This window comes from Bos indicus, chromosome 24 (assembly GCF_029378745.1).
Source record: "Bos indicus isolate NIAB-ARS_2022 breed Sahiwal x Tharparkar chromosome 24, NIAB-ARS_B.indTharparkar_mat_pri_1.0, whole genome shotgun sequence".
Taxonomy (NCBI): domain Eukaryota; kingdom Metazoa; phylum Chordata; class Mammalia; order Artiodactyla; family Bovidae; genus Bos; species Bos indicus.
The window spans coordinates 34390391-34404214 of record NC_091783.1 but is presented as its reverse complement, the minus strand read 5'-3'; positions in this window follow the sequence as shown (position 1 = coordinate 34404214).

Genomic DNA, 13824 nt, shown 5'->3' with positions numbered 1-13824 from the left:
GGTATCTGGGAGACTGAAAAGTTCGCTTGAATTACAGCTGCTGTTGGTGGGCTGTGATCCACTCTCCCAGCCCATCTCTGAGCCCCCTTCTCTTATGGAGGCAGTCCCCTGTGGGTGGCTGCCCTTTGCCCTTTGTTTGCCTGCCCGGCCTGAGAAGACACTTGCTCCCACTCAGAAGCAGGGAGTTTTTCTGTGATTCAGACAGTGTAGACAATGCCAGGATCTCCACACCTTCAGAACCAGGGTGAAAAAAAGGCTGGACCCGTGGACTTGCAGGAAACAAGACTCAGATCTTCTTTTTTCGAAAGAAAAAACCCACTAATGCTAATTATTTACCTAGTTTAAAAAACAACCAGCCACATTCTAGAATCTGTGATGAGATTCTACCTTCCTAATCTGAACCCCTCATCCAATGATGTTCTGAAAGGTTATTTCATCTTGCCTACACTTTTTTTTGGGAGGCAATCATACAGGCTGCAGGATTATAGCTCCCCAACCAAGGGATTCATGGAACCCATGGCCCCTGCAGTGGAAGCTTGGAGGCCTAACCACTAGACTGCCAGGAGGGAAGTCCCCAGGCACCTCCTTCTAAATCCCCATCATCTGATCCTACTCATCACTTTCCATACAATCACCAGATGAGTGGTGGTACCTCCTTTGTGAATTTTTTTTCTTTCTGGCATATGTATGTACCACTAATGCTAATTATTTACCTAAAATTTTTCTTTAAATCAAACTCACCATTTCACTGAAAATGTTTACTTAATAAGGAAATGTTGTTACTACATAAATAGAAATTCAAGGTAAATAAACAATAAATAAAGAAAGACTAGAGCTCTCTTCAAGAAAATTAGAGATACCAAAGGAACATTTCATGCAAAGATGGACACAATAAAGGACAGAAATGGTATGGTCCTAACAGAAGCAGAAGATATTAAGAAGAGGGTGGCAAGAATACACAGAAGAACTATACAAAAAAGATCTTCATGACCCAGATAACCACAATGATGTGATCACTCACCTAGAGCCAGACATCCTGAAATGAGAAGTTAAGTGGGCCTTAGGAAGCATTACTACGAATAAAGCTAGTAGAGGTGATGGAATTCCAGTTGAGCTATTTCAAATCCTAAAAGATGATGCTGTGAAAGTGCTGTACTCAGTATGCCAGCACATTTGGAAACTCAGCAGTGGCCACAGGACTGGAAAAGGTCAGTTTTCATTCCAATCCCAAAGAAAGGTAATGCCAAAGAGTGTTGAAACTACTGCACAATTGCACTCATCTCACATGCTAGCAATGTAATGCTCAAAATTTTCCAAGTTAGGCTTAAACAGTACATGAACCGTGAACTTCCAGATGTTCAAGCTGGATTTAGAAAAGGCAGAGGAACCAGAGATCAAATTGCCAACATCCGTCAGATTATCGAAAAAGCAAGAAAATTCAGAAAAACATCTATTTTTGGTTTATTGACTATCCCAAAGCCTTTGACTGTGTGGATCACAACAAACTGTGGAAAATTCTGAAAGAGATGGGAATACCAGACCACCTGATCTGCCTCTTGAGAAATCTGTATGCAGGTCAAGAAGCAACAGTTAGAACTGGACATGGAACAACAGACTGGTTCCAAATTGGGAAAGAAGTACCTCAAATTGTCACCCTGCTTATTTAACTTATATGCAGAGTACATCATGTGAAATGCCTGGCTGGATGAAGCACAAGCTGGAATCAAGATTGCCAGGAGAAATACCAATAACCTCAGATATGAAGATGGCACAACTGTTATAGCAGAAAGTGAAGAGGAACTAAAGAGCTTCTTGATGAAAATGAAAGAGGAGAGTGAAAAAGTTGTCTTAAAAAAGCTTTCTCAACATTCAGAAAACTAAGATCAGAGCATCAGGTCCTATTACTTCATGGCAAATAGATGGGAAAACAATGAAAACAATGAGAGACTTTATTTTGGGGGGGCCCAAAAATCACTGCAGATGGTGACAGCAGCCATGAAATTAAAAGACACTTGCTCCTTGGAAGAAAAGCTATGACCAATCTAGACAGCATATTAAAAAGCAAAGATATCACTTTGCTGACAAAGGTCTGTCTAGTCAAAGCTATGGTTTTTCCAGTAGTCATGTATGGATGTGAGAGTTGGACTATAAAGAAAGTTGAGTGCTGAAGAATTGATGGTTTTGAACTGTGGTGTTGGAGAAGGCTCTTGAGAGTCCCTTGGATTGCAAGGAGATCCAACCAGTCTATGATAAAGGAAATCAGTCCTGAATATTCATTGGAAGGACTGATGCTGAAGCTGAAACTCCAATACTTTGGCCACCTGATGTGAAGAACTGACTCACTGGAAAACATCCTGATGTTGGGAAAGATTGAAGGCAGGAGGAGAAGGGGACGACAGAGGATGAGATGGTTGGATGGCATCACCAACTCGATGGACATGAGTTTGAGTAAGCTCTGGGAGTTGGTGACGAACAGGGAAGCTTGGCATGCTGCAGTCCATGGGGTCTCAAAGAGCTGGACCTGACTAAGCGACTGAACTGAAATGAAACGATAAATACAAACAAAACACCAGATTTATGTTCTCGAATTCTAATTGCATGCTTATTTACCAAAGACTGTAAGCTTGTTGCCCCTCTTTTTTTTAAAATAAGGGGCCTCATGAAATATTAGTGTTATTAAAGATATGGCAACACCAGATAGATTTTCCCCTTGACTCAGTCTGAAGAATTAAAGAGAAGGACTGTGGACTTCCCTGGTGGGACAGTGGATAAGAATCTACCTGCCAACCCAGGGGATACCCTGCCAACCCAGGGGACACGGGTTTGATCCATAGCCTGGGAAGATACCACATGCCTTGGAGCAACTAAGCTGTCAAGCCACAAACACTGAACCCACGTGCTGCAACTGCTGAATCCCGCACGCCTAGAGCCGGTGCTCTGCAGCAAGAGAAGCCACCGCAAAAAGCTCACACACCACAATGAAGAACAGCCCCCGCTCACTGCAACTAGAGGAAGCCAGCGTGCAGCAACAAAGACTCGGCAGAGACAAAAATAAAAAATAAATAAAGAAACATTGTGAATGTATCAGAAGCCACTAAATGATGCGCTTTAAAATGGTTCACATGGTGGATTTTATGTTATGTGAATTTATCTCAATTAAAAAAACAGAAGCAAAAAAGAATTTTGATTCAGTGATTTTATACCATATCATCCACACCAGTGAGGCTGTAATGCAGGTGTCTTGGTCCCAGAGAAGAGTTGCTGTATGAAGCCCACTCGTCCAAAGAAGTTAAACTAAGCCAGTTGATACTATATGTAAAATAGATAACTAATGATAATCTACTGTATAGCACAAAAAACTCTACTCAATGCTCTGTGATGACCTAAATGGGAAGGAAATCCAGAAAAGAAGGGATATATATGAGAGTCCCTTGGACTACAAGGACATCCAACCAGTCCACTCTGAAAGAGATCAGCCCTGGGTGTTCTTTGGAAGGAATGATGCTAAAGCTGAAACTCCAGTACTTTGGCCACCTCATGCAAAGAGTTGACTCATTGGAAAAGACCCTGATGCTGGGAGGGATTGGGGGCAGGAGGAGAAGGGGACGACAGAGGATGAGATGGCTGGATGGCATCAATGACTCGATGGACGTGAGTCTGAGTGAAGTCCGGGAGTTGGTGATGGACAGGGAGGCCTGGCGTGCTGCGATTCATGGGGTCTCAAAAAGTCGGACACGACTGAGCAACTGAACTGAACTGCACTGAACTGATATATACATATAGCTGATTGACTCTGCTGTACAGGAGAAACTGACACAACATTGTGAAGCAACTATACTCCAATACAATTTTTTCAAAAAAAGAAGACATGACAGGGTATATATAGTTTCAAAACCAAGCAAGCAAGCAGACAAACAAACAAACAGATTATTCTGAGATTCATTTTCACAATCACTGATTGTTGAGATATAATTATTTCCATTTAAGAACCGTGGAATTGTCATTTGTTTTTCTGTTGAGTTTCTAGTGAGTTCTCCACTAGTACAGTTCTGTAGGTTGGGACTTTGCCAGCCTGGTTTAATTAATTAATCTTCAAGTAAAACCAAAGCATCTTCAGACTATGTCTGGGATTTCCTTATGAAACACCATCACTTTTGGCCCACTCACATTTTGCTGTTTTTGGTCATCATCATTTGTATTGTTGTGTTTGGCAGTGATCCTGGAAATACAATTTACTTTATGCTAAAACGATGTCTAAGGAAAAACTGTGACTCCATCGTGGAGTGAAATATGGCAAGCACTCCTTTGCGTTGCGTTCTTGGTTTTGGATACGCATCAAACTAGAAATGATGTGTTCTTTCAAACTTTAGAACGTGAGCGTAGGAAGCAGGGAACTTTCAGGTGCCACAAACACACTTTAAAAAGTGTTCCAGAGCCGGTCTTCTCTAGGAAGAGACAGAGTCTCCCATCTTTCTAACCAAAAAGAAGGGTTTAAAGACAAGCCCTGGGATGGGGAAACAAGGAGTATCTCAGTAGAGGTTTCCAAGGCATCTGAGAAGACGAGCAAGGTATCATTTTGTATGCTTCAGGCATAGTCTGGCTCCTGGAGTAACTGAAGCCATATGAAGTGTTTTATGATGGGTTTTACAGTTCATTAAACACTCACTTACAAGGAGGATCTGTTAACACTGTCATTCCTGAGGTAGGCATTTTCCTTCCCAAAGTCCAGAAGAGTGAAATTCTCTATAATGAGAATCGGGTGTTTGCCAAATTAAAGAAAGTTGGATCTCCCTCTTCCAGGCTTTTAAACTGTGTTTTCAGCAGATGAAGTCATTTGGGGAGTATCCTGTGTAAATCTCTCTCATCCTTTGAGCAGAGCAATTCACATCTTTTTTGAAAAAGAACTTTCCAAACACCTACATCTTAAAAATGAAGATGTGGATATACATGGATTGAAAGCTGATAGTAAATGTGTCTTTAGATTCACTGTTATTGATCAATGTCCTAGGTCTGCATTAGAGACAAACTGTGGGTTTGTCACCTAAACTGATTATAAGTTTGGGAAATTTGGGCTCATCAAAGAGGCTTGGCTGTGGCATAACTGATCCACTTGGCTGTACACCTGAAACACACAATGATACTCCAATAAAAAGTTTTTTAAAAAACCACTAAATAAAGAGCCTTCATTATGGATTATGGTTCTCTGGAATAGTACTAACTATAGGAAGCCAAGCATATTTTTGAAACATGACTTTTATTTATTAATCTATTTTGGCTGTGCTGGGCCATTATTGCTGGGTGGGCTTTTCTCTAGTTGCAACCAGCAGGGGGCTGCACTGGCAGGCAGATTCTTTACCACTGAGCCACCAGGGAAGCCCCCAGGCAGATTTTTTTGAATTCAATTTAATTAATTCTGAAACAGTTTCTCATCAGGGTCCCTGACCTGCCATGAAACTGGACTGCCCTGAGTTTTAATCCCTTAGTGAGTATTGTGGAATCATCACGTTCCATAAACAAGCAAGCCTCTTGCCAGGTTTGGGGTCCACCTTGTTGACAGCCCTGAGATGGTAGCTGGCGTGAGTGCCGGGCGAGGGTCCGGCTCATGGGGCCCGAGATCACATTCAGTTAGAGAGACGCTATTCACTCTGTTTCGGTGCAGAAGGTCTGTGTGATTAAGTAGACTTATGGCTCTTGGCGGTGCTCTAAAGAGGAACAGGCTCGCTCGCCGGTTGGAAGGAGAGATGTTGGCTTCCTCCTGCTTTGTCTAAGCAGTGCAGGTGAACTCAAAATGCTATTGTTGCTTGAGCTTGTTGCTCAGAGAGAAGACAGGCTGCGCGTTCAAACCAGGAGCCAGGAGCCAGATCCTACCCCCACCACCTGCATAGCCAGAGGCAGAGGCCCAGCACTGAGTCCCCCCATCTACTCCATCTGATCCCAACAAGTCTGGGTCAGCTCTCCAACCTTGTCAGCAGGCACTCCTGGGACGTTTACTCATCTTCAATGCCCCTTGCGTTTGTTTTCTGCTCTTTTGTGGCTTTCAGTTACTTCCCCTTCATCCTCAGGCAGTTGTTTTTTTTGTTTTTTTTTTTTTTTTGCTCTGAGTGTTTTTCACCTCCTCTCCTCTAAAAACACTTGTTGGCAAAGACTCTGATAAACGTATTTGCACTGAGGTATCAGTGGCTGATAAATGATGTGCTGCTTCTCCCAGGAGTATCTGCATGAGAGCAAGGATCTAAATTTCCAAGGGTGGAGTTTCAGATCAGCTGGCCAGGTGGGAGGGGCTGAAGGGTGGGGGATCTCCCTGAGGCCACGGTAGGCCTGCTCCCTGAAACTCTGAGCTCCAAGGTAGCCAGGCCTGGTGCTGCAGGCTGGGCCGGGCCGCTGGTCGTGGGAGGGCCTGGGTCCACGGCCGAGCCCCTGGCCTTGCTCCATGACTGGAGTTTGAAATCGTGGGGCCCCGTCTGAAAATTCTGAGCAAGAATCTTGCTTACCCTGGAGGAATTTTTGAAATACTATTCCATTTGTGGTAAATGTTTCATTATCTTAACTCTTTTCTTCAGACACCTCTTAGTTTTAAGGATTCTTGAAATTGCCCCTCAGTGAAACACCCACAGTTCCCAAATATAGGTTAGCTCCTGATGACAGAAACGCTTTAGGCTCATCAGTCCTCAGCTTGTCTGAGTCAGAAGTGTTTTCCAGAGTCACATGTCAACCTCTGGGCAAATGAAAAATTGTGAAGTCGCGATGAAATTCCTCCAGTCTCGGAGAACATGCTACAGTCTTGGAGGCATCACAGCAGAAGGGGGTCACGGGGGCTGGTGTCAGGACAGGGACGACTGGCACCTGGGGAAGAGCCACCCCCCCAATCCTGGCAACTCTCTGACCAGAACTTTGAGTGCCCTGGGTCTGCCTGATCCACATGTAACAGCTCTCAAAAACAAAAACAAAACCCTCCCCATTAAAAAAATCCATCAAGCTCCATCTAAATAAAAGGAAAAACTATTGGTTCACATTACTTTTTTCCTAAAAAAATTAACACCTTAGACTAGTTTTGACTGTTTTATCCCAGTGAGTTGAAAATTCATTCTGCTTTTCCTCTCCTCTGATGTTTATAGGTGCTGAATAACCAGGCAGAACTGTCGTGTACCAGTTGTGAATTTGCTTGGTTTCTTGTTTGTTTTTTATTGAAGTACGGTTGCTGTACGATATTATATATTTTGTTGTTGTTTAGTCTGACTCTTGGTGACACCATGGACTATAGCCTGCCAGGCTCCTCTATCTGTGGGATTTTCCAGGCAAGAGTACTGGAGTGAGTTGCCACTTCCTTCTCCAAGGCATCTTCCTGACCCAGGGATCGAACCCATATCTCTTGTGTCTCCTACGTTGGCATGTGGGTTCTTTTCCACTGCGCCACCACTGGAAAAGTGATTAAAGATGCTTATTTCTAACCTTATTTTTGTAAGTTAAAATCTTTCATTTCCTGACTGTTTTGTCTACAGCACTCAGAACTTCCAATACAGCCATAATAATATTGTTTATACTATAACACACATAAACTTCAGAAGCATTATGCTCAGTGAAAGAAGCCAGCCACAAAGGACCTCATATTATATGGTTCATTCATATGAAATGCCCAGAACAGACAAATATTTAGAGACAGAAAATAGATTTGTTGTTGCCTTGGGCTGAGGGGAAGAGGGGAAATTGGGGGAGGGTGACCGAGGAAGGTATGAAGTTTCTTTTAGGGGTGGTGAGAAAAGATCTAAAATTATACCATGGGGATGGTTACCTAACTCTCTAAATATACACTCTGCTGTACATGTTGAATGTTATGGTATGTAAACTATATATCATTAAGACGGTTAAAAATGAATAAACTATTGTCCTGGGTATAAAATAAAGACAATGAAAGGTCTAGCATTCTTTAATTGTGGGGAAAAGAGGAATGAATTTTAGAACTTTTATTGATCCAGTACGAAGGTGCTTTGTGTGGATATGAAAATGAAGATGAAATGAGAGCTGGTAGCATTTGGGGATGAAAAGGATGAGGTGGGGGGAATTAAATTTGAAGCCAAGGGACTCGTGGACACATCCTTAAGATGAACCTCAATGACCCAACTTGTGTAATTCCCTCCTTTGAACGTGGGTGAGACCCATGATTTGCTTCTGACCAATAGAATATGGCTTCCCAGGTGGTGCTAGTAGTAAAGAACCCACCTGCCAGTGTAAGAGACAGACGCAAGTTCGATCCTTGAGTCAGGAAGATCTCCTGGAGGAGGGCATGGCAGCCCACTCCAGTATTCTTGCCTGGAGAATCCCATGGACAGAGGAGCCTGGGGGGCTACAGTCCATGGCGTTGCAAAGAGTCAGACCCGACTGAAGGGGCTTAACACAAGCACAACAGACTATGGCAAAGGTGATGGGATCTCATCCCCTCGATTGTGTTTTGCTCTATAAGACTCCGTCTCAGCAGTCTGGTAGAGAGATTCTCCTGGTGGCCTTGAGGAAGCAAGCAGCTCTGATGTGGGCTTCCTGTGCAGAGAGCCATGGGACTGAGAACAGCAGGGGACCTCTAGGACTTGATGGTGGAGGTGGGGACTCCAGTCAGTAGCCAGCAAGAAGCCAGGGACCCTCAGCCCTACAATCACTAGGAACTGAATTCTGCCAACAACCACAGGAACTTGGAAGAGGACCCTGAGCTCCAGAAGGAACGCAGCCCCACTCCCCATACCTTGATGGCAGCCTTCTAAGACCCTGAGCAGAGGACCCAGCTCAGCCATGCCGGGATCCCTGGCTTACAGAAAGTGTGAGATAATAAAAGTATATTGTTTCAATCTACTAAATTTGGGGTAATTTTTATACAATAATAAAAAAAAACTAATACAGAGTCATTACAGAAAGAAAAGGTAATTTCCAGGATTATTTTAGTTGAAGGACTTCTGGAAGAGAAAGATTGGGATGATGACAAATTGAGGTTGACACAGGGACCTTGTTACCGACATTCACAGATGACAATTAAGACGAACAAAGATCTAATGACTCAAGGAATATGGGCTCCTGTCTACGCAGATCTGTGCTTGGAATTCACATCCATAGACAAGCCAAGAGATGCCTTGCAAAGCGGAGCAGTATTAAAATATTGGCTATTATTAAAATAGTGGTAACAACAATAATATAGTGAAGATTACTGTGTGCCAGGCACTAGGTTAAGCCCTTTATATGCGTATTTTATTGTTTCATTTTAAGGAGATAGCAGAGAATATGTTCCAGCTCTGCATTTGGTCCATCAGATTCCAAGTTCTGGCTGTCAGCTTACCAAGCGAGGCACTTAACACCCTTGCCTCTCAACCTACGCATTTGTAGAACGGAGTTGGGGATTGTATCTACTTCATGGAGTGGATGTGAGGATTAAATAAAGCAATCACTGTCTGATTCCTGGACCAGTGCCTGGCACGTGGTAAATACTCAACGACCATTAATTGTCATTGCTGTTTCTCCTACTGTTGATTATTGTTGTATCTCATGGTAACTAAGAGTCCCTCCTCTGCCACTTAGTCATCAAGTGACCTTGGGCGAGTTACCCTCAACTTCAGTTCTTTGTCTCTAAAGTGGGATCGAAACAACCCGTTTCCTGTAGGATTTTCGTGCAGATTAAATGCTGCCTGTGGTGGCTGACAGGTGACTCAGTCCTCATTCCCTCCAGCAGGGTGGAGCTACGCCTCCTGCCAAGAGGCCAAGTGATGGATAAGACCTTCTAGTCGCTTCCTTCTTTCAGTAGTTTTGCCTGAAACTTGGGAAAAGGCACCTCGCATGGCAGTCAATGTGTGTCAGTTTTCAGGGAGTGTTAGTTACCGTTGGTACTACACATGATAATCACAACTCTTTTCCAGCTGAGTTTTTTATTTAAAATTTTTTTTAAATTTTAATTTCTTATTTTTTGGCCACAATGTGAAGTGTGGGGAGTCTTAGTTCCCCAACTAGGGATTGAACCTGGGCCCACGGCAGTGAAAATACAGAGTCCTAACCACCAGACTGCCAAGGAATTCCCAGTTGGGTTCTTTATTACAGCTGTTTGATGTATGCAAAAACTGAGGCTCAGGGAAGGCAACTCATCTAATGCCAAGCAGCCAGAATTGAAAGGCAGATCTCTCTTTTCAAAAGCAAGAGTTTCAGGAAAGCATTTTTTTTTTTTAGGAAAGCATTTTTTTGTATGGACAAGGAGGGCAAAGACCCTTAATTGGGGTCAAGGCAAAGAATATACTTGGAGATGAAAGTTGGGGGGCAAATAGGTAAACAAGGACAGTCAGTAAATGTAGATGATGACAGGGAAGGAAAGCAAACACACGCTAGAGGAAATTTGGGTAAACAAGCCTATGGCATTAAGACACATCAAATTCCTTTTTTTTTTTTTTTACAAGTAATGCGATTTTTTACAACAAAACAGTGACACTGGGTTCAGAGTTCGCATTTCCTGGCTCCAGGGTGGAACGCCTGGACAACCCAAGCGAGGATTTCTGTGTCGGATTTCTTCCGAGACAGACACGATTACAAAATCTCTCGGTCTGGCTGGAATTGGTTGGGAGGCAGGAATCAATTGGCCTCTTTCTGCAACTGAGAAAAGGAAGACAACAAGCAAGTGGGGTGACATTGTGCCAGGGCCACACGCTTTGTTTCGGGCCAGCTTGTACCCTGGCTTGACTCTTCAGAATCCAAAGGCCTCCCTACAGTCTTTCCTACCATCGAAGAATAAGCTTCACACCAGATCAAGCTTTGGGGCAGCCCCAGAGGCTGCCAGATGAATACAATTTTGTTTGTGCAACAAAATTACCACCCCAGGGCTGGCTGTGTAACCAGCCTAGCTAGAGCGGGTTTGTAATAGGAGATAGACATGGCGACATGCTGGACAGGGATGTGATGGTAACGATGGTGGTGATGGTGATGATGATGGTGGTGACGGTGCTGCTGCTGCTGCTGATGGTAGTAGTGATGGTAACGATGATGAGGGAAGTGAAAGTGAAGTCGCTCAGTCGTGTCCAACTCTTTGCGACCCCGTGGACTGTAGCCTACTAGGCTCCTCTCTTCATGGGATTCTCCAGGCAAGAATACTGGAGTGGGTTGCCATTTCCTTCTCCAGGGGAGCTTCCCAACCCAGGGATCAAACCCGGGTCTCCCACATTGGAGGCAGATGCTTTACCATCTGAGCCACCAGGGAAGCCCTAATGATGATGATAGCTACCATTTATTGAGTCCACTGAGCCATTATGATGGGTGTTAAGAGCACAGACCTGAACTCCGTATTGGCTAGGTTTGAATTCCAGGCCTATTACAAACCAGTTGTGTGACTTTGGGCAAGATACTTCATATGTCCCATTTCTTCATCCATAACATGGAGGTAGTTACAGTACCTACAACATAGAATTGTTGTACAGATTATAAGTTGTTGCAGGCAATATGTGTATGTGTCTGCATGTGAATATAGTTACATAATATATAAAAGCACTTTACCTCAAGCACTGAGTGGTATTAATGCTTGAGGGTTTCCTCTGTGATAAGAATATGATCTCATTTAATTTTTACAACAGCTGTCACTTTTCCATTTTACAGATGAGAAAACTGAGGCAGAATGACATGCTACAGGTCACTCACCGATGGAGTCACGTTTTAAACCCCATCTGACTTCAAAACCTGACTATGCAAGGGTCATCTCCCCAGAGACTGAAGCAAAGGAAAACCTACACACAAATATGGTTCCTATATTTCTCTAAATTATCCTTAATTTATATGCCAGAGAAGAGAGTCAACTCTAAACCATACCAACATCTGCATAATTTTAGTACAAAATGGGCTACAGTCACTCTAGTAAAAACCTGAACTTTACACGCGATACTTAAAATGCATGCCACTGGATCAATGGGTTTTACAACCCACAGAGAAAGACTGAGTGTGATGGGAGAGATGATTCACTGAAATGAGAATTTTTTCCTCTTTTCTTTCCAAAAGCTCACTCTTTGTCCAGGAATGGTGAAAATTGTAATCAGGTATTAGTTGCTGAGGGCTCAAAGGTGAGCAGTCCTGAGACCCACAGGTGAGGGGCACTTGTTCAGGGGAAGGGAGTATGTGTGGAGTGCAGTGGTCCAGGGAAGGGCATGTCTCTATGGATTTGGAGTCCTCAGAAGCTTCATGGTGGAAGCCAGCTAGATCCCATAAATGAATGAGGGCTCACCAGGCACAAAGAAGGATAAAGGCCTTCCAGGTCAGAGGAATTATATTTGCAGAGGAATGGAGAGTGGGTGAGGCTGCAGGCTCAGAAAACAGAGGAGGTTTGGTCTGGTTGGAGCCGAGAGTGAGGGAGGAGAAGGAGGGTGCTGGAGAATGTGCAGAGGTTGAGGTTGATGGGGGCCTGGATGGGGAGGACATTGTATTCATGTCCAAGGGCATGGACTGTAGCTTTGGGAAGTGATATGAAGGATGCAAAGATGGGCTCAATAAAGGACAGAAATGGTATGGACCTAACAGAAGCAGAAGATATTAAGAAGAGATGGCAAGAATACACAGAAGAACTGTACAGAAAAGATCTTCACGACCCAGATAATCATGATGGTGTGATCACTGACCTAGAGCCAGACATCCTGGAATGTGAAGTCAAGTGGGCCTTAGAAAGCATCACTACGAACAAAGCTAGTGGAGGTGATGGAATTCCAGTTGAGCTATTCCAAATCCTGAAAGATGATGCTGTGAAAGTGCTGCACTCAATATGCCAGCAAATTTGGAAAACTCAGCAGTGGCCACAGGACTGGAAAAGGTCAGTGTTCATTCCAATCCCAAAGAAAGGCAATGCCAAAGAATGCTCAAACTACCGCACAATTGCACTCATCTCACATGCTAGTAAAGTAATGCTCAAAATTCTCCAAGCCAGGCTTCAGCAATACATGAACCGTGAACTTCCTGATGTTCAAGCTGGTTTTAGAAAAGGCAGAGGAACCAGAGATCAAATTGCCAACATCCGCTGGATCATGGAAAAAGCAAGAGAGTTCCAGAAAAACATCTATTTCTGGTTTATTGACTATGCCAAAGCCTTTGACTGTGTGGATCACAATAAACTGTGGAAAATTCTGAAAGAGATGGGAATACCAGACCACCTGATCTGCCTCTTGAGAAATTTGTATGCAGGTCAGGAAGCAACAGTTAGAATTGGACATGGAACAACAGACTGGTTCCAAATAGGAAAAGGAGTACGTCAAGGCTGTATATTGTCACCCTGCTTATTTAACTTATATGCAGAGTACATCATGAGAAACGCTAGACTGGAAGAAACACAAGCTGGAATCAAGATTGCCGGGAGAAATATCAATAACCTCAGATATGCAGATGACACCACACTTATGGCAGAAAGTGAAGAGGAACTCAAAAGCCTCTTGATGAAAGTGAAAGTGGAGAGTGAAAAAGTTGGCTTAAAGCTCAACATTCAGAAAACGAAGCTCATGGCATCCGGTCCCATCACTTCATGGGAAATAGATGGGGAAACAGTGGAAACAGTGTCAGACTTTCTTTTTCTGGGCTCCAAAATCACTACAGATGGTGACTGTAGCCATGAAATTAAAAGACGCTTACTCCTTGGAAGGAAAGTTATGACCAGCCTAGATAGCATATTCAAAAGCAAAGACATTACTTTGCCAACAAAGGTTCATCTAGTCAAGGCTATGGTTTTTCCAGTGGTCATGTATGGATGTGAGAGTTGGACTGTGAAGAAGGCTGAGCGCTGAAGAATTGATGCTTTTGAACTGTGGTATTGGAGAAGACTCTTGAGAGTCCCTTGGACTGCAA